Source organism: Caretta caretta, chromosome 7 (assembly GCF_965140235.1).
Source record: "Caretta caretta isolate rCarCar2 chromosome 7, rCarCar1.hap1, whole genome shotgun sequence".
Taxonomy (NCBI): Eukaryota; Metazoa; Chordata; order Testudines; family Cheloniidae; genus Caretta; species Caretta caretta.
The window spans coordinates 20,387,116-20,405,909 of NC_134212.1; the positions used below are offsets into that span (position 1 = coordinate 20,387,116).

The 18,794-nt window shown below is 44.5% G+C and overlaps 1 protein-coding gene across 4 annotated transcripts in view; it reads left to right on the forward strand.

Moving 5' to 3' along the window:
* Window positions 1-18,794, forward strand: part of GRIP2 (glutamate receptor interacting protein 2) — a 478,373-nt gene that overhangs the window by 227,504 nt on the left and 232,075 nt on the right. The gene's annotated exons all lie outside the window — the stretch shown is intronic.

Here is an 18,794-nt window from a genome sequence, read left to right on the forward strand (position 1 = left end):
TTTGGAGACAATTACCTGGACATTTCTGTGTGCATCCAGTGATGGGCTGGCTGCTGCAGGGAGCGCTCCAAGGACTAGGGGGTTGTTGTGTGTCTACACAGAGAGAGAGAGAGGTCTGTGGAGAGCTGGAAGTCGGTGCTCTACTCTGTGAGTAGAACACTTTTTTTTTTTTTTAATCAGATACAGCAGAAAAGGCTGAATGGAACTTTTCCAAACTTCCCAAAAACTTCCTCTGGAGTTAGGAATAAACATGAGAAATTCCTAGTACAATGCTGTAGCTGTCATTGTTACTTTGCCAATGAAAGAGGATGATATTAGATTATTTTTCAAGTCAAGAAAACAATGAAGTAGGCATGGTGTAGGCAGCCTTCTTAGTGGCAATAACCTAATTCCACAGGATGTTATAATCATGACACAATCATACACTTGAGATATTACAGACACTTGTCTGCTCCTTGTGCATCCAAATACCTCAGAGATGTATTTATCTCATGGCTAGTACATTCCCTGATCAGACTTCTTGCTTAAATATTGCAAGCCAGGAACAGAGAGATGTAGAGAAAACATTAAATATTCATTTGGAGGTTCTCTTATTTAGAAAACAATAATTTCTCTCTTGAAAAAGTAATATCTTTGGGTCATCCAATTTAGTAGCTGAGGAGATATTTGATTGGAGGATTAAGGGATTCCATGCTCATTCGAAGCCCTGTCTTCCATTCATCTTGAGAAAAATGAACTGAGTAGCTTAATGGATAATACACTGATTTGTCCCTGTTGTGGAGACACAGAGAAATAAATATGTCCCATAGCACTGACTAGCTGGAAGTCAGCACACATGCCCCCCCCAGCCTAATTCACACACGTGAGGCTGCCATCAGAATTGCCGTTCTCGGTGTCCTCTTTAGGAGACAGCTAAACTGACAAGAGGTCATGATCCCCATGATCCGGAGACAGAAGTCACTGATAGGCCATGAGGGATGTAGTAAGGCTTCTGCTACCCAGCTCCTTGACCGTTATGAACAAATTAATTCAGATTTTTTTATTTTGCAAAAATATTTATATTTTACTAAACATGACCAAACTTTTGCATACTCCCTCCCCACTGAGGCCCCATAATTGACATACCAAGAGAACATCGTGTCCGTAGATCCACTGCCTTTCAGAATCCCCTTTCACCATTCTGAGCCATCTATCTCAAGACCCAGCAAAAAGCAGTGTTTTCTGTTACCAGTGATTTCTTACTATTGTATCCATCTGTCAAGGTTCCTCCCCCACTCTGAACTCTAGGGTACAGATGTGGGGACCTGCATGAAAAACCTCCTAAGCTTATCTTTACCAGCTTAGGTCAAAACTTCCCCAAGGTACAAAATATTCCACCCGTTGTCCTTGGACTGGCCGCTACCACCACCAAACTAATACTGGTTACTGGGGAAGAGCTGTTTGGACGCGTCCTTCCCCCAAAATACTTCCCAAAACCTTGCACCCCACTTCCTGGACAAGGTTTGGTAAAAAGCCTCACCAATTTGCCTAGGTGACTACAGACCCAGACCCTTGGATCTTGAGAACAATGAACAATCCTCCCAACACTTGCACCCCCCCCTTTCCTGGGAAATGTTGGATAAAAAGCCTCACCAATTTGCATAGGTGACCACAGACCCAAACCCTTGGATCTGAGAACAATGAAAAAGCATTCAGTTTTTTACAAGAAGACTTTTAATAAAAAATAGAAGTAAATAGAAATAAAGAAATCCCCCTTGTAAAATCAGGATGGTAGATATCTTACAGGGTAATTAGATTCAAAAACATAGAGAACCCCTCTAGGCAAAACCTTAAGTTACAAAAAAGATACACAGACAGAAATAGTTATTCTATTCAGCACAATTCTTTTCTCAGCCATTTAAAGAAATTATAATCTAACATATACCTAGCTAGATTACTTACTAAAAGTTCTAAGACTCCATTCCTGGTCTATCCCTGGCAGAAACCAGCATACAGACAGACACAGACCCTTTGTTCCTCTCCCTCCTCCCAGCTTTTGAAAGTATCTTGTCTCCTCATTGGTCATTTTGGTCAGGTGCCAGCGAGGTTACCTTTAGCTTCTTAACCCTTTACAGGTGAGAGGAGCTTTCCCCTGGCCAGGAGGGATTTCAAAGGGGTTTACCCTTCCCTTTATATTTATGACACCATCTGCAGAGAACATAGGTGACTAACCGGTATTCAACACATGGCCTAGGCAACACAAGGATAAATGACTCATTGCTGATACAAGTATCAGGAGTAGCTGCAACTGAATGGATGCAGAGCATAGCTTGCCCTGGATCAACACCTGCAGGTAATTATCTGGCTCTGCTGCACCTACTGTTAATACCCATAGTAAGCAATGGGTACTTTTTCTAGCATTGGCCAGCCTTGCGTGTGTGTGTGTGTGTGTGTGTGTGCGTGCGAGAGAGAGAATGAACTGTCATGCTCACTTTGCAGTCTGCTTCTGTCCAGTACATCTATTCAGTTGCAGATGTTGCTGCAGCAGCTGTCCCTGGGTAACAGGAAATATAGGTTTGTGTCTTTTGAGATACCCATGATGTAGGCAGCTGCACCATTAACAGGGGAGCAAGGAGGTAACTGGGAATATCTTGGGCAAATCTTGATCTTGAATTTCACCAGCAGGAGCAGTGCATTGGTGCCCCTTCTGATATCATTGAAGGAACCTAGAAGAAGGAAAAGGCCAGAGAGCCCAAGAGTTAGCCTGGCTGATTATCCAGTGATTCAGAAATTGCTAATGAAGCTGCAAGAGGTGTGTGTTTGCTTCTGGATGCTACTTCTGGTTCAGTACTCCAGTGAAAGTGATGAATAAACCTGGAAGCCTTCACTTTCCTCAATGACAAATTAAATCTTCCCGTATATAATTTCTTGTCCTGAAAACTGCCAGCTGAACAATTGAACTTGTGCTTCGCCAAACAGCCAAGGGATAGAAGAAGGCAGGCAAGCCCTAATGGAACAAATGCTGCTGAGGGAGGCTGCCCTGCCTGTTGATTGTAGCCACTTGCCAACACATGAATGGCCAACCTGCCTAGATCCAGTGTGTGTAAAACATAGGAACATACAGTTTGTCATACTGCATCAGACCACTGGCCCATCTAGGCTGTTATCTGGCCTCCAGCAGTGGCCAATAACTGGTGCTTTAAAGAAAAGTGGAATGCTTCCATAATGCACATAGCCCTTTGTATGTGGAGGCAATTCCTCATGACTCTGGCAAGCAATCAGCTTCTGGCCTGAAGCATGCCATTTGCATCCCGGTATTATAAGAAGTGTAATGGGATCCCTCAAGAGCAAGTGGAAAACAAGCCCCTGGTGGTGCACTTGCTGAAGAAACAAACCCCCGTTTTTTCAGAAGCTGTGTGGGTTTGAGCTGTGGGGAATCTTTTTAATTTGAAAAGGAGCCACATATCTCTCTTGCTATGCCAGGCACTGAAGTTGTTTTTCTGTCTTCCTGCAGCATTTTGTTGTTGTCATGCATTTAAATTTACATATCAAAAAGAAAAAGATCCCTTGGGTCAAATAGCTTCTCGTTTTGCTATCGGTGTTTTTGTTCTGCTCTGAAGAAGCTCTTCCATCGGACTAAGAGCCTTATTGCTGAAGTGTGTAGATACTTACCTGTTGTTTGCAGGAGAATGGCCCTTTAATATATGCCCTCTTGGATTTTTTATTCCAAAGGAAATTAAATAAACAGCTCCTTTTAGTCTTTTAAACTCTTCACCCCTAAAAGAATGTGAAGCCAAGTGGAACCAAGAAAAGGATATTTGCCCAGCAATTTGCCCATGAAATGCATTTGTTTTTAATTGCCTCATTAAATCAAGTTACGATGGATTGTATGACCTAACCCGATGCAATCTGACATAATGGGATGCTTTCAGAAGTTCTAGAAAATTGAGAGCTATTCATTTAACTGAGATTTTTTCCATCGACAAATAGCTGTACAGCTCACATGCAGTAGTTACATGCATTAGGAGCACCCTTGTCATGAGAAAAGGCTGCACCATTAATGCATTTTGTCATGCCCAGGCCACTCGATTGGTCCATTATTTCCTTTGGAAATAATGGCTTGTTGGTAGCTCAGGATAAGAAGGGGCAGGTCTGTTATGCTGAGATAGGACCGTGGCCTGAGATTTCTGGCCCATGTGCCCTCTGTACTCAGGCAAGTATAGTGAATTATAATTGCACCAATGTGAAACTCTTTTTGGACTGTAGGGAACCATCCTGTGGGCCAGTCCAATTGCAGCTGTCATTGTCCAACGGGGAAGACTTGACAAACCTGAGATGAGTTTGCAAGGCCAGATGAAAGGGCATTATTTAAGTTCTCCCCAGAGACCAGTGGTCACCAGGCCCATTTCTCCAAGGCCCCCCAAGCCCTTGTGATCAGACAGTGAGACAGTTTATGAGCGTTTTTGGATTTGGTCACAGCAACCCTTGTGTCTTATCTGCGGCACATCTAACGTGTGTCTATCGCTGTAGTATATAGGTATCAAAGTGTGCCCTAGTGAGCCAAATGGGACAGCTCCTTCTCACAGCATTGGGTCTTGCTCACAATAGAAGCTTCCCCATATGGGGACTGTTCTGCAGCCAGTGGCACAGTCTGCTCCATCACCTGCTCCCTGTAGCTCGAAATTAATAGGGATTGTGATGGGTTGGACCCCTTGGGAAGTCATCTGATGTGCTGAGATACCACTGAGTCGACTTGTTGTACCAGCATGGGCCGCATTTAACCTGTCTTGCTGAGCCAGGCTCTTAAAACCGCCTCTAACACACACACAGGCAGGGCCACACCCAGTTGCAGATCAGCTCTGGGAAGACTTTGTTTAAGGGACTTGCTCCAGCACTCAGATGTCCACCTCCCTTGGAGTGCAGACCCAAAGATATATTCATCTCTTCCTTCAATGTGGAAGAGGGTATGCACAATTTCTCACCCCCTGGTTAGAAATACATAAACTGGGTTATATTATAAACCAGAAATAAATGTATTAATTATAACAGGTATATTTTAAGTAGTTAAGGTGGTAGCAGACAGAACAAGGCAGATTACTAAGAAAATAAAACAGAGCATGCAAATGAAGCTTAATACACTAAAGAAACCCTAAATGTGGTTCTAATAATCTTCTTCACAGGCCAGACACCCTTCCAGCCTGGGCCCAGTTCTTTCTCCCAGTTCAGTCTTAGTTGTTTCCAGCAGTCATCTTTGGTGGAGTAGCAGGGGAAAACTGATGACCCGGATGACCTCACTCCTCACCCTTAAATAGGATTTGCATAAGATGGGAGTCCTTTGTTTCCTAGTTTGACCCCCCTTCCCTTACAGTGGAAAGTTACAAGAAGTCCCAGGTAATGTTTTAGTGTCAGGTGACAAGACCACCTGACTCTGTAGGGCCCTGGTAGCCATTCTTCACAGGCTGATCCACACAGTTCACAAGAAGACAAAGCTCTTTTACACCCATTGTCTTTGTTGATTGGCCATCCGCCTGTCTGGCTTTTCCATTGTTGTACCTGAAGGGCTGGCAGTGGGAGTCACCCAAAGGAGCATAGTTGAAACACAGATAGTCAATATTCCCAAATTCAGATACAGAAATATGTGCCTACAAATTGGATAATCGCATTCAGTAAATCATAAGCTTTCCAATTATATCTCACATGAGCCATCTTACGTAATGTATATCTCAGTTATGTCATATTCATATCATAAGCATATTTTCATAAAGAGTATGGAATGACACATCACAGGGATGAAGGCAGAATATAGGCACAATGCAAAATACCAAAGGGAAATGTGGTAGTAAATCCTGCATGGGACTGGGCAGCCCCTACCTATATGCTGGAGAAAGTAGCAGCCCAGCAGCTCTGGGCCAGCTGTGTCCTGGAGCTTCAGTCTGTGACAGCTTTGCAGCTCACACGCCAACAGGTTTGGCCTCCTTTCCTGCATTTTCCCTTCTGGTGGTGTTTTTGTGACACAGTTACTGAGAGTGTCTCCTAGTTAGAGAATGGTCTGTGAGCAGGAGTTAGAGGAATTATTTGTCTTCTCCTGAGTAGCAGCTGCTGGCTAGTCGTGTTTAATTTGTGTCACACACCTACACGGCACTGTTCATCGAGAAGTATCCCAAAGTGCTTTGCAGACTATGGGCTGCTCAATTCCGCTCTAAGACCTCCTGCCATCCTGCTGAACTCAACTGACTGGTTGGAGTAGAAGTTAGTCCCATTTATGTGTAATGATAACATCACCTATCACTGAAATGCACTCACAACTGGAGCATTCAAGAGCATGCAGCAACACTACTTGCTAGTGTAAGGCAAGAATAAAGACAAATATCTAGCTGAAACTATGAAGGATGATTTAGGTTGGGGGGAAAGTGCCATTGAATTGTAATGAGCACAAATGGTCAGAGGCTTGGCTGTATGTCTTGTCTGTACAGAAGCAGAGAGACCCTTAGCTCCATGCTCAGAGCATTGGTTCATTACTGACTTGGAGGTAAGAAAGCCTTAAATGAATGATCATCACCACTTTCTGCAGCATCCTTTTTTATCCCTACAGGTCTAAGAACTGAGTAGACTTGACTCTGCTGACCTTGTGAGATTTCACTGTTGCCTAGATGCAGTAGTGAAAGGCAGGGCCGGCTCTAGGTTTTTTGCCGCCCCAAGCTCTGAGAGCGCAACTGCCCAAGCAAAAAATAGTGGCTGGAATGCCGCTCCTGGAATTGTGCCACCCCAAGCACGTGCTTGCTTTGCTGGTGCCTAGAGCCGGTCCTGGTGAAAGGTACATTGGAAATGTCTTGGATAGATATCTCAGCCTGTGAGCTTGTCATAGCATGGCCATTAGATCTCCTCTTTCAGAGATATCCCAGTGGATTCTGTGGTTCTTCACCATTCACAGAATGATGGGAATTAGAAGAAAAGTTCTTCATGATCCAGAGAGATTAGATTTCAGTAATGAGCACTGTTCTACCTCTCCACAGTCTGGGCCACTCTGTTTCACAAATGGAAAAACTGGGGCCCAGTGAGCTCTTGGCACAGCAATTGTGTGGCAGAGCTGGGAATAGAAACCAGCTGTCCTGCTTTAACCACTAGGCCGTAATAACCCTTTTTTACTTTTCTGACTTCGACTAGTGGGAAATTTAGTGCAAAGAAGATAAAACAAAGCCATCCCACTCTGTCATCTGAGGAGAAGGTGAGGGCTATGGGTCTGACTTACCCAATGCTTCCTGTTCATCAGGCAAGACAAAGCATTGGTAAGTTCCTACAGAAAAGAAATGTCTTTAATTACTAAGGGCTGGATGGTTGATTTGAATTACATGAATTACATGCATATGCTCCTACAAGCCTAGATATTAGAGGACAATTCTGACAGCTGAGTCAGCCAGTACCCTTGAAACATCCCAGTTAGGGTTGTCGGATGGTGATAACAAATCTGAACTCCCACTGGCTATAATACTTTCTTCAAAAGTTTAAAACACTCTCCTTTGTCTTGAGAAGAGGGTTTTCAGTTCTGTCCAGAATGAATGCATGGAGATACTATTTTATGCTTTACCTGTGGAGTTGACTACTGTTGGGTATTGTTCAGGGAAGTATATAAGTTAGATTCAGCAAAGATTTAGAGAGAGGCTTAGGTGAATATAAACAATATCTGCATTTATACTAGCTAAGATAAAGGCGATAAGGGCAGTCTATTTTTAGGCCTCAGTGCACATGCTGATCAAAATCTGGGAGCAAAAATAAATGTTCCCCTCCATCTTATTGCTCAGTTTTCCTGGTAGAATTATGGCCATTTTACACCTTCATCTGAGCTCTTCAGTATAGAGGAGGTCACTGCATGGGTCATTGGTCTTTCTGGCAAGGGAGTTCCCATATTCCTTGACATTTCTAGGCTTGATGGCCATGTTTGTAGTGATAAAGGTACAGGAACTAACCAGTCTGAAAAATGTGTGTGGAGGAGTTTTACTTGGCAGCTGTTCACCCTTAGGTGGTTTGGTGATGCAGTCAACAAGTCTGCTTTCAAGACTATGACAGAGCTGACTTTAAGCCCTGGTATTTGGTTTCCATTACAGTTTATGGACATTTTAATTTCCTGTTAGTTGAGGTAGTCATAGAAATAGTGTCACCATTTAAGGAGCATATCCCAGCATGAATAACGAACCAAAAATGCCTCATGCATAGTCCCACTTTCTTGACTATTATCAGAAATTACAATAAAGGCTCCTAGAGGACTGTGTCTCATTTCCTAAGCCTCTCAACTGGTACAGCCCCAGTGTAGGTTTACCTGTAAAGATGGCAATCTGCCCTTCCCATTGGTCAAGAATATGCCTCCTTGTTATTTTTTCTACAGAAAGGGAATGATGGTCTGGTGCCAGACTCAGAGTCAGGAGATCTGAATTCTATTCCTCACTCTGCCGTGGGTTCTTGGGGCCTGATCCTAATCTGATTTACACTAGTGTGGCTCCATTGACTTTAGTGGAGTTGTTTTTGGTTGACACCAGCATGGGGGAGAGCAGATTCAGCTTTACCTAAGACTTTGGGCAAGTCACTGCGGTCTCAGTTTTCAGAAGGGAACACACTATTCTTGGATGTCCAGCGTGAGACACTTAAATTGAAGCTTTTGAGAATTTAGGTTTTAACTGCTCTGTGCTTCAGCTTCCATATCTGTGGACAAAGGATATCAACACTTCCTTCCCTCAAGTGAGGCATGGTTCATGTTGGAAAAGTGCTTTGAAAGCCTCGAGTGGAAGATGTTCTAGAAATTCACAGTGGTGGTGTTCTGTTTATCTACAGAATAGATACAGCTTGGGAGGCAGTACAGCAATCTTCTCCCACCCACTGCCCTTTGGGGTACTCCAATATGCCTCAATGCTGTAACAGAGCAGACACCCTCTGGATCCTACCTAGCACAAACAAAGAGACTCAAGCCTGTGTTCGGTTAAGCCTTGGCCTCTCTGTTTGAACTGCTAGCAAGAGTATCAGTTAGTGCTGTTTGTGAGGTCGGCTGCTGTTTACGAGGGTCTGGGCAGAGTCCAGCAGCTCATTACCACAAACAACCTGCAGATAAGGCCTTTTCTGCACTGTAGGCTAGAGCTAAATTTGACCTGGCAAGGCAACTGAGAGAACTGCTCTCTGTTCCACTGTCAATTTCCCAAGCCACTCTGCTTTTTAAAAGCCAAATGTCCATCTCCACTTCCTTGCTTTGGTATTGCTTCTTTTTCGGTACAATAATGCCCATATGCCATTTCCTTTTTCAGCCCATAACTGATAAGCCTCTGGGACTGCAGGGATGTGAAGGAGGGCAGAATTTGGCCCGTTCATTTTAGTGTGCATCTTGCCAGCATAGGGACTGCAGGCCAGGCCCTATAAAAATCCACTAATTCTAACAGAAAGAGTGTGGCTGCGGGCTCAGGTCCATTGTGTTTAATGATGGATGAATCTCAGAGTTCCATGTGGATAAGCACCTAGGAGCTCAGATGCTTCTCTGAACTTACTGTAGTCGGTGTGGAAATCAGGTTGGAAATTGTACAAGAAGAGATATTCTATTGGTGAGATTTCTGGTATTACCTGGGTGTGGACAGACTGGACAGATCAACCTTTTCCCTGTTTTTAATTGGGTGCTTCCGTGCAGCTGAACCTAGGAGCTAAACTCGTCTGAAATCTCAGAAGAGATTTGGGGTCTAATTCTAGGCTCCACTGCAGCCCCTTTGCTCCAGCTTAGCCTCGGTAATGGGGCTGCAAAGCCCGCTTAACCAGCCCCTACAGAATACCCCTATGCAGGGGCTGGCTTGGGTGCCTCTAGCTACTCCCCTGCAGAGGGACATACTCGGAAAGTGGCCAGGGGCATGATGAGGAGTGGATGGAGCACTTTGAATAGTCTGGGCTTCCCGCTTCAGAGCAGCCCAGTGGTGCTTTTGGGTAGCTGCCATAAATTAGAGCAGCCCCAGAGGCACCTGCCCAAAATGATGGAGACACATAGGTGACATGAAACCCTTTTTGCCCCCACTTCTTCAGGGCTGCACCTCTCATCCAGCCTTCAGGGTTTGGATTAAGATTATTAATTGATTGATATTCATGTTTACACAGGGCCATAACTTTAACAAGGCAGTTTTCAGCAGCAGAAAAGGATACAGTTCCTGCCTGAAGAGCTTACCTTCTCACATCAGATACACACAGGAAATGATATAATGTGCAAGAAAGGGGTAAGGAAAGGAAATATGTGAGATGGAGCAGTGTGACCGACAGCAGCCCTGTGTTCGCACCCTGGGGACAGGATTGGGGTCACCTGCTAACATTAACCATGTCTGGTAAAGACAAAAGTGTGTCTGTGATAACTGCTGGCAGGCTTGGATTCATAGTGAACCAGAGCTGTACAGCAGGGGTGGCCAACCTGTGGCTCCAGGGCCAAATGAGGCTCTTCAGAAGTTAATACGCGGCTCCTTGTATAGACACCGACTCCGGGGCTGGAGCTACAGGCGCCAGCTTTCCAGTGTGCCGGGGGGCGCTCACTGCTCAACCCCTGGCTCTGCCACAGGCCCTGCCCCCTCCCCTGAGCCTGGCATACCCTCGCTCCTCCCCCCTCCCCCCCCCCGCCAAAGCCTCCTGCATGCCATGAAACAGCTGATCTGGAGGAGCGGGGAAGGAGGGGGAGGCGCTGCTCGGTGGGGCTGCCGGTGGGAGGGAGGCGCTGGGAGTGGGGGACAGATGGGGGGCTGCTGACGTATTACTGTGGCTCTTTGGCAATGTACATTGGTAAATTCTGGCTCCTTCTCAGGCTCAGGTTGGCCACCCCTGCTGTACAGCATACAGAACACAAAGCACATGCTGACTGCTGGCTGTATGTATGTCCCAGGCAGGGAGACACAAGTAGCTGAAACATTTTGGGGCACTCAGAGTTCGAATGCGAGTAGTGACTCAACCTCTCCCTGGTGTGAATTGCACCCCGGAACCTGACAAGCAATTCTTATTTTACCCAGAGAGATTGGACCATCTCTAATGGTACATGCTACTCACATGGCTATTCCCGCCTGCAGCCTAAGCATTGCTCTTATTCTTATAATAATAGCATTCGAGCTACCATTTTGCTGTTGACATTGTTTGCATACTCTAACTTGATCTTGGCCTGTAACAGCCATGTAGTCCTCCATGAATAATTGAAAAACACTAGATTTGAACATGAGACCCAAAGTCCCGATCTGGATATGAACGTTTACTATTCAGATCTGTTTTTATTTTTATCTCATCTTTCCTAGAAACATGTGATGTGTGCATGGCCTCTGAACTTAAAGTGAGAGGCTAGAACTATCAGACTGAATCCTAATTCCCCTGCCACCAGGCTTCTGATCTCCCATCACTGGATTCCTTTGCAATTCATGGCTGTTACTCCTGTGATTGCAGGCCCCCTGTTGAGCTGGTGCAGGTGGGGAAGTTCAGTCCCTACGTGCTTCCTCTGTTGTGTTAGGTTTATTGTTACTTTAACACCCCCCCTCCCCCTGCACACACACACCCACTCTAGCTAATTCTCGCTGCCCAACTTCGGCAATTACAAACCAAGCAGATGTATTTCCAAAACTTGTCATGGTCTCAACCATAGCTAGAAAATATCCAAAGGAAGCAAGTTAAAGGCCACAGTGTCAGCAGAAATCTACAAGAAAAGTCAGTGATAGGGATTGGCCTGAAAGTAACGAAAAGCTTCTTGAGAGCGAGCCTGCTGCCTTCATACATGGTATGATGTATAACTTGAATATGCTAGCAGAAATTTTGTCCCCACCAGCCCCATCATAACCACACCCCATCCCTACCAGGCATTTGAGCTGTGCACAGTGCGTGGAATACATTCAAGTGGAGAGGGACCATCTCTTGCAATGGGGAAGAAGTGATGTGGAAGGCTGCCTATAGCTCCCCTGTATGGTGGTGAAACTTACCCACTGCAATAAGAGGCCTCAGTGTGTCTATTCTGTAAACCAAAGAGATTTTCATATCCAGCACCAGTGGCTTTGTTTCCAGTGTGATGGCAGCGAGTGAGGAACATGATGCATGGCAGATCAGGATGGACAGAAAATCTTCACTGATGTACTGTCTGACACAATGCATGCTAGGCCAAGTGTTGATTAGAAAACATTTTGTATGACTGCTACTTTACACAGCACTTGGGACTGCCCTCAGCTCCCACTGAGTTCAGTGGAAGCTGAGGGTGTTCAGTAGGGCTCACCGTGGGCAACCAACCAGTGCTTAATTTGTAATGAAAGAGGTGCTGGGGCTTGAGCAATTTTTTTTATATTCATAACTGAAGCAGCAAGCCCAGAGGTGCCTGGGGCTACAAACTGCCAAAGCCTAGAGGTGCTGGGGCTCAGCCCTGGCAAGCCCTGGCACAAATTAAGCACTTCACCCAACACCATGTGAGCTCCCATGTGATGCTGTGGCCAAAAGAGCGAATACGATCCTTGGATGTTATGACAGGGTGCTGGGCGCCAAGTGCTTAATCAGCCCCCTGCCACACCAGCCCCAATCAAGGGGAATGGATTGGGTTGGCTGAATAGCCCTGCCTGCTTGGCAACTAGGAACAGATGGCAGCCTAATTAGCCTGGGGAGTGAGGGAGGAAGGAAGCCAGAAGAGGGGAAGAGAAAGGCCAGAGGCTGAGAGGGACTGGTGGCTGTGGTCTGTTGCTGGTGAAGTATGGCTGGAAAACCCAGTACATAGATAGTAAGCTGGTGGTGGGAAAGAACTATAAATAAAATACAGGAGTGATTGCCTCCACCTGCGGCATGCCTGGTTGGTTTCGTGAGGACAACAGGGGAAGAAGTGAGAGGGGCCCAGCTGTGCCTTGCTACAGATGTAGAAATGGGAGTAGTGAGTAGGAGTGGGGAGGGGATTATACCTCAGAATGGAACATTGGCGAGATCGAAAGTGGAATATTTCCTACAGTTCGGGTAGCCGCATTTTTAAAAGGATGCTGAAAAAGTGGAGAGGGTGCAGAAAAGAGTCACAAAAATGACTTCCAGGCTGGAGAAGATACAGTGAGAGACTTACACCGCTCATCTATCTTATCTGAAAGAAAATAGAGAGGTGACTTGATTATGGCTTAGAAGTGCCTTCACAGGGAGAAAATACTGGAACTAAAGGACTCTCGTCAGCCAAGCAGAGAGAGGCATAAAATGAACTAATGGCTGGAAGTTAAAGACAGCCAAATTAAATTAGAAATAAGACTCAAATATCTAACAGTGACAGTGATGAATTTCTGGAACAAACTCTCAAGGGAAGTGGTGGGTTCATCTCTTCCAATATTCAGATCAAGACTTGATGCCTTTCTGGAAGGTATACTATAGCCAAACACAGTATAGGAGTAACTGGGTGAAATCTAGTGGCCTGTTTTATACCAGAAGTCAGACTAGAGGATCTCATTGTCCTTTTTGGCCCTAAAGCCAATGAACGCCTCTCAGATGCACTCAGCACTTTGTGGGATCACGCCTTTTAGAGACCATCATTTTACATCAGTGGACTCATCTAGGATATTGTGGCCATCTAGTCAGCAGTTCTACAGTGTCTTTCATCCTGAAGGGTCAATGGCCTGCGCCCTGCCTGGACTGCATGGTATCTTTGAGTTATTGGGGAGACTTATTCTCCTTGGCCCATTCCATCCTTAGTTTCCCTTTTGATAAGGTTGGCCATTGTGCTGGTGAGTTTTATGGCATGAGTCCCTCCGTCACTAACAACTGGACTGAGATAGACAGTTTGTTTCACATGGGTTGGGAAAGAAGCCTTCGAATTATATTGATTTTCAGTACCTTACCAACCTGGGCTGGGTTTGTAATTGCCATCCCAGGTGTATAAGATTCTGTGTCTTGTTACCATCCCCCACTGTAAGAGAGATTTAACCATGCAGTGTCTTCTTGCAGTCCATATAGGGCCATAGTCTGTCTAGGAGGTCTGGTTACTGGGTGAATGCTCTGTCCTTTCTCTTCAGTTCGGGGGCATTGGTATAGATCATTTCTTCCTGCATGAGGGAGAGGTGGCAGGGGGAGGAGATTTCAGCCAGGATCTCCCGCCCACATTGCCCTTGTGGAGAGGACAGGTTTTGTCTGCTCCCAAACCTGGCAGATCTCCAGAGACCCACACAGGTACTAGAGCCGCTGGAAGTGCCTCCTCATCCCAACACCCTGACATCAAGACATCATTGCGGCTATAATATCGGGGATGTCCTCTGGCGGCAGCTGCCCACAGTTCCAACTGAGGGCTTCATAGAAAATATAATACTGGGAAGGACTGCATTATCTTTTCTGAGTCCTATCTGTGGGACAGATGGGGTGTGTGTGTGATGTGCATTAGTTCGCCCGCCCTTGCCAGTCTCCAATCCTTTCTCCCAATGTTGACTACTCAGAGTCTGCACCACGTCATAGAGGAAGCAGAGCACTTCCACAAGGCTCCATCCACCCTGGCATCTGTGCAGGATGATCGGGGTCTATGAGAGGTATGAAGCAATAGTAGTAAAGCAGTTAGGTGTCAGCTTTCTCATCCTAGAGTGCACTGGCCTTCCAACATCTGAGCAGTAACGATACTGCTAGTTAGAAAACAGTGTCATTCTTGGTGTGCATGGCAGTTCATCTCACAAGGGTGTGATTAACAGGGGCTTGGGGAGGGGAGAACTGTCTAGGTTCAAGCAGAGTAGAAGGGCATTTGCCCCGCAATGTCAGTCATCAGTTTTCTGCATTGTCAGGCAAGAGACATGCTGCTGACTCATGTGATGGCCCTTGTGTTAGCACTGCTGCCCGATCATTTAAAAAACAAAAATAAAACTGCTACTTGGAGACCAGTTTGAAACGTCTGTGGTTTTGCTTTGGAAAAACTTAGAGACACTGTAGTTTGCTCCACAAATTTTGTGGTCAGAGGCAGGGAAGGAAATAAATATTGCATCGTAACTATTGATAATAAAAAAGCTTCCATATTTTATTTTTTCTAAATATTAATGAAGCCTGGAACCCAAATCCAAATGCCTTGAATTAGAAACAGAAAGTAAAACTAACTAGGAATAGGCAATGAAATGGACCCAGAATAGCATCACTGGGCAAGTCAAAATGCAAATGCAGTGTTGCCAGCTCTCACTATTTTATTTTGAGGCTTGCAATATTTGGTGTTTTTCCTTAAAGACCCAGCTTCTGGAAGCAGGTGATTCTGTAAGAACCTCAGCTTTCATATTAAAAAATAAGTAAGTTTTTAGCCCTCATGGTCACAGAGAAAAGCTTGAAAACATGACTCGTGTGCAACTTAAAGGCTCAGAAACTAGGATGCACATAAAAAGAACCCAAGGCTTATTTTTTTTTAAAAAAAAATCTCATGATTTTTGGGTATCCTGACTCATGATTGTTGAATGTCAGGGTAGGTGGTACTGCAAACATACAACCTAAAGGGAATGAGCTGATTAAAACTGATCATTCTTTCAAATCAGGGATGGAGCCTGCCGTTGTATTGTGTTTCTCAGCTACACATCAACACATGCATACCACTGTGGCAGGAAAGTGCCTTTTTTGCCATTTCCAGAGCCTCATCCCAGACAGACTAGGGAAGAGGAGTACTATGTCCCTTCCTCCATCCTTTTGGTGAGGCTGTCGTCACAGCCCTATGACATTGTTATCTTAATATCAGTGGAGTTAGCAGCAGCAAGCTGAATATGAATCATGCTGCTAAATGAGGAATGTTGCAATTGCTAATCACACTGGGGGAGTCAACACTGAGGAGCTGGGCAGGCCTCCAAAGCACCCAGGGACACTAATCTACACTGTGGATTAATAGCCTGCAAAAGAGCATTGTAGAAAACCAAAGCTATTTTGGAGTTAGGGAAGGAAAGGGATCGAAAAGTACTAATTTCCCATAGGAGGAGATGGACATTTGCCACTCTTTAAACCCCAAAATAGAGACATTGATTTGTTTTTTGCTTCAGACATTGCTACACATTTTGTTTTGGGCTGAGATCTTGCTTGGCATGAGCTCCAGTTTATGATATCTGAGATCATAGCCAAGGTTTTATGGCTACCTGTTTGTGTTCTGTAACCCACCCAGTATACATTACGTCACGCATGGTGTGATCAATTGCTTCTGTAATGTGCCTTTAACCACCTGCCCTGCTCTCTGCCCATTATTCTTTCTTTGCCGAGACCATTTCTAGGATTCCAAATCTCTGAGCAGCTTCAAACAGCCGTCATTTAAAAAACAAAAGCAAACCAGAGAAATGTTTCAGAATTGCACCTTAGAATTACAGTGGCCTGCGAGGGGCTGTGTTCTGTATTGAACCAGTGACAGATTTGCAGTGTGACATCTTGCAATCTGTCAGGGCTTCCCCTTTCTAGCAATAGAAGGCTTTTGGGTTTAGCGTTGTTAGCCTGTGAGGTAACAAGCCTTAAAATGACAAGATTGCTATACAGTGAACAGTGATGTTAGGTCATTTAGAGAGACCTCAAACATGGATATTTCTTCTCTCCCTACAAGCCTATTGTTTTTGTGGTTTGTTTATTTCTATGACAATATCACCCAGTCAGGCCCCATTGTGCAAATATGGTCCCTGTCCCCAAAGAGCCTGTTCTTTTGGACTACTGGCACTGGCTTTACAGGCAGAAACTAACCAAGTATAAGAACAGGGACATTTAAAAAAAATTCTAATACATCTGTAACACAATAAGAAAAGGAGTACTTGTGGCACCTTAGAGACTAACCAATTTATTTGAGCATAAGCTTTCGTGAGCTACAGTTCATTTCATCTTCCCACTTTATGCATCCAGTGAAGTGAGCTGTAACTCACGAAAGCTTATGCTCAAATAAATTGGTTAGTCTCTAAGGTGCCACAAGTACTCCTTTTCTTTTTGCGAATACAGACTAACACGGCTATTACTCTGAAATCTGTAACACAGTGTTCTTTAAAACATATGGCATGCACAGGATACATGAAGGTCTGATACAAAGGTTACATTCACACTCAGGTGGATGTGGGATCTTGTCAATCTGGAGCAATTCAGCCGTCACAAGCTCGCTGTCGTAAAACCTTTATACCGTACCAAACGATCTTGCAGTCTCTCTACATGTAATCCTTTGGAGAGTGCAATAATATTAATTATAGCATCACAAGAGGATTGACCATCACACGATATTCCATTATATCACTCCCAGTATGAGAATCCCAGCTACCATACAGTCCTGAGCCCAATTTTTATTTCAAGAGAAAAGGGCTATTGCTGGCTTGACCCAGTGAGTGGCAATGCAAATTGATTATGTCAGCATTAACTAATGATGCTGGAGGCCAGTACAATGACTATTTGATTGGGGGTTTGGCATTATTAGTCTTGTTACTAATTATGTAAATGTGAGAGCAGTATTAGTGCTAATATTAACCATCAAAATAAAATGGAATTGTACTCATAAATCTCCTAAACTGATGAGGAATTTATGAAGGATCACGACCATCATCCACGGAAAGGAAAAGAATGGAGAAGGTTGGGGGTTTTGAGGGTGGGAATGGAGGGTAGTTATTGGAGGACAAGGATAATATTTTGTTCTCAATCCTGCAAGGTAGGGGTTGAGGTTTGGTTGATGTCCAGATCAGATGTTCTAAGATGACCTTCACACATTTTTTGGAATTGAATATTTTCTCAGCAAGGATAGTTTCTGACTATTTGCTACCAATAAACAAAATAGCCCTTTCTCCTTCTTATATATTAAAGTTACTGCTAGGAAGGAACATCATCTAGCGGTTAGAGAAATGGTGGTGGAGATTTTGCATTTCAGCAGTTGCTGTGATCGGATCTCAAAGGGCTAAAGCGAGACTGAATGTGGCTTAGCTGATGGGCAGCCGTTCACTTTGTGGCTGGCTCTCACTCTGTGTTTGAGGGGGAGGATTATGGGTTGATCAATGATGACAATAATAACTCTATTTATAATGCCTTAAATGAAGTGCATAATAATTTAATTTGTGTGTCCACTAATACTATCTACTGCAGGATTTGTTCTTAATTATATCAGTATAAATGTAGTTTTAGGCATATTAATGAGCTCCAAATCCTGCTACTTGGCAGACCCATGTAAATGTTACTTTTACTTATGTTCTTATTTGGGAGAAGAACCTTTTTGTTTGGTTAACCTCGTCCCTCCTGGAAGTGGAAGATGCTCCTTGTATTTATTAGTTCACTGGCCAGAATATAGCTTCTGAATTTTCCCCCTAAGAAACAATCTTTCCTCCCTTCTGACCCAGAAATTACTGGGAGACAATTTCTTGGAAATTACCCATGGATCAGTTTGATTGATAGCTTTTTAAAACCAGACTGTTTGTTTAGAATGTTTCCAATGTCCCGCAGGGGCTGGAGAAGGGATGCTGCATCTCTGGGAGCCTCTAATGAATTCACTAATGACCTGATTTTCATGGAGGATGACCACCTACAGCTCCCATTGGCTTCCCCAGAAGTTGTGGTTATATAGCACCTCAGAAAATACGTCCACAAGAGTTGATATTAAAGTAAGGATTAGCAGCTTTAATGAATGCGCCCAACATTGCTTGTGATCCACCTAAAAATGCTTTAGCTTCCCAAATAGCCTGTCCTGAGCATGCAGAGCTATTTCTCCAATCTCCCCACACCACAATTAAAATTGTTTCTTTTAGGGAAACCGCACTTGTTTTGTTGTGCTTAGACAGTGCTAAAAAAGAGTAGTGGAAGGAATATAGAACCTCATGCTTCAGGGTTTAAGCCCATCCCTAACAGAGAGAGAGCAGGCTGAGACCTTGTTGAGGGGCAGGTTGTGCCACATC